Source organism: Galeopterus variegatus, unplaced genomic scaffold (assembly GCF_000696425.1).
Source record: "Galeopterus variegatus unplaced genomic scaffold, G_variegatus-3.0.2 Scaffold4250, whole genome shotgun sequence".
Classification (NCBI taxonomy): Eukaryota; Metazoa; Chordata; class Mammalia; order Dermoptera; family Cynocephalidae; genus Galeopterus; species Galeopterus variegatus.
Genome location: NW_007730361.1, coordinates 170,626 through 173,185, shown reverse-complemented (window position 1 = coordinate 173,185; position 2,560 = coordinate 170,626).

Genomic DNA, 2,560 nt, shown 5'->3' with positions numbered 1-2,560 from the left:
CCCTGAACCACCCTTAAACTCTTTGGGAAAGTTTTTTAACTGTTTGAGTCTGAATTTCTTTGATTGTGAAATGGTGTTTAATAATACTTATCTCACGTGGCTTTCATGGAGATTTTGTGAAGTGCCTGGAGTGTGGAAGGAGCTGGGTAAGTGACAGCAGTGCACTTACAATTTTGAAGGCAGAAGGAATGAATAAACACAGAACCAGGCTTAGCCTAGGGACTCTTGCTGTACATCCTCCTCTCTCCCATCTTTCCAGAAACTGTTCTTCTTGGTATTAGTTTTGGCCCTTTGTGTCCCCATATCTAGTTCTATACACAGTTTATCTACCCAAAAGGCATGGATGTCATTTTTGGTATCGGACATATAACCCTCTGGTGTAATATAACATACACTGTATAGTAACTTAATTTAAAAAAAATAAATGTCTATGTGCATTGAAAATACAGGAAAGACATCAAAACATTCACAATTGCTACCTTTAATTCACAGGATTATGGGCAATTACAGTTTTCTTTTAGTTTAAGACTATAAGATATTTGTGATGAAAGTTTCAGTAAAATGGTTTCCAATTTAAATTACCTTTTTATTTATGACTGTGAAATCAGAAATCAAAGCTTTTCCTTAGTAAAGAAAAAACTCGAGGACTGTATGTATTCAATTTGGGTTTTCAAGAAGAGTGGTAAGGTGGTGTGACTCCAAGGTTAAGATCCTTGTTGTTTGGAAATATCCAACAGTGAGCCCCACCTGCATGCACTGGAGAATTCATAATGTCCGTGGCATCTTATACATATGAAGCCTGAGCAGTTAGGGGAAGTCTTCCCAGACTGGCATTTGGGCCTCTTCTGGCTCCAGAATTAGCAAGCAGACTCATGGTCCTGAAATCCGAATTGAGACATAGATTCCTCTATCTCATTGGTCCCCTCTGATACATATTTGCTTTATCCATTTTGATTTGTACATAAGATTGTAGAACACAGTAATAAAGAGTATATATTGGGAAAACATAACACAAATTATTTTGATTTTTTTAAGGATATTCAGTACCTTAACACTACATATTTGCCTTTATTTTAAAGCTATATGCCATATCTAAGGATTGTCAATATAAAAGATTTTATTTTTAGCCCCATAAGGATATTCAGTACCTTAACACTACATATTTGCCTTTGTTTTAAAGCTATATGCCATATCTAAGGATTGTCAATATAAAAGATTTTATTTTTAGCCCCATTCACTGTAACTATAAATGTTCTATAAAATATATCCCCTAGATAAAAGTGCTTAATACTTTTTTGAAGTTTTTAAAAAACCTTTCTTTTGGTAAATAAAAGTCTTTTTGTCTTTGATGTGACTATTACACACTTGGTTTGGGTTCTTTCTCCATTCCTTCATCCCTAGCCCCTGTGGAACCCTGTAAGGAAAATGGGAGGGGGGAGAAGCATGAATTCTTTAATAAGTCCCAAAGGTAATCAAAAGAAAGAAATGCAATATGAACAAACTCACAAAATATTCTCCAACCTCTTCGGGGAATACTTAATGCACATAAGGTCAGGCCTTTGTAATGTTAATTTGAAAGTTGTAGGAAGAAGCTACTATTTTAAAGAGTAAGGTTGCTCTCTCTGAAAGAAGCTCAATTTACATTCACATGGAGAAATGCTGTTCTAACACACCTGCATTATACCAGTGTCCACCAGCCTTGAGATGCCTGGGCTGCTTGGGTGGAGGAAATGCTTCATTTAGGATGCTGAGTGCATTTAGCTGATGATATGGATTGAATTGTGTCCCCCAAGTTTTGTGTGTCAGAAGCTTGACCCCAATGTGAATTTTAAGAGGGTGGGAAATCCTATTATGGTAATTGAAAGGTGGGCCCTTGAAGAGGTGATTAGATTCTGATGACCATGCCGTAATGAATGGATTAACAATGGTGGTCATGGGCGTGGTTCTGAGGACTTTAAAGGGAGAGCATGTGAGAGTCTCTCTCTCTCTCTCTCTCTCTCAGCTTCTGCCATCTTGCAGTGTGATACCCTGTGTGGCTGAACCCACCACCAAGGAAGGCCTTCACCAAATGCCACCCTGGACGTTGGACTTCACAGTCTCAGAATCTGTAAGCAATAAATTTTGTTTTCTTACAAATTATCCAGTTCCACGTATTTTGTTATAAGCAACAGAAATGGTCTAATATAGATGAATCTAAAGGAAGCCTGCCAGTGGTGTCCTATTTTTCTGTGTTCAAAACAACCTCTCCATTTTGGGTGCATTGGTCCAGGGTGATAGCACAGCTCAGCAAGTGCAGAGGCCTTCATCCTCTTCCAAGATTGGTATTAGGGAGGGGAGTTTTACCAGACAGAGTGCAAGTGTAGCTTCTACAGGCATCTTTTGGTTATAGAGACCAGACACAGACACCCTGACTTCCACCACAGGTGCTGTCAGTGCCTTCTCTCCAAGTTGTATACCCCCGTACTTCATAGAGGAGACTGTGTGGTTGGAAGGGATATATCCACCTCTACCCCAACCCCAAACACAGTCTAGATAAGTGGTCATCCAGTCTACACCAGAC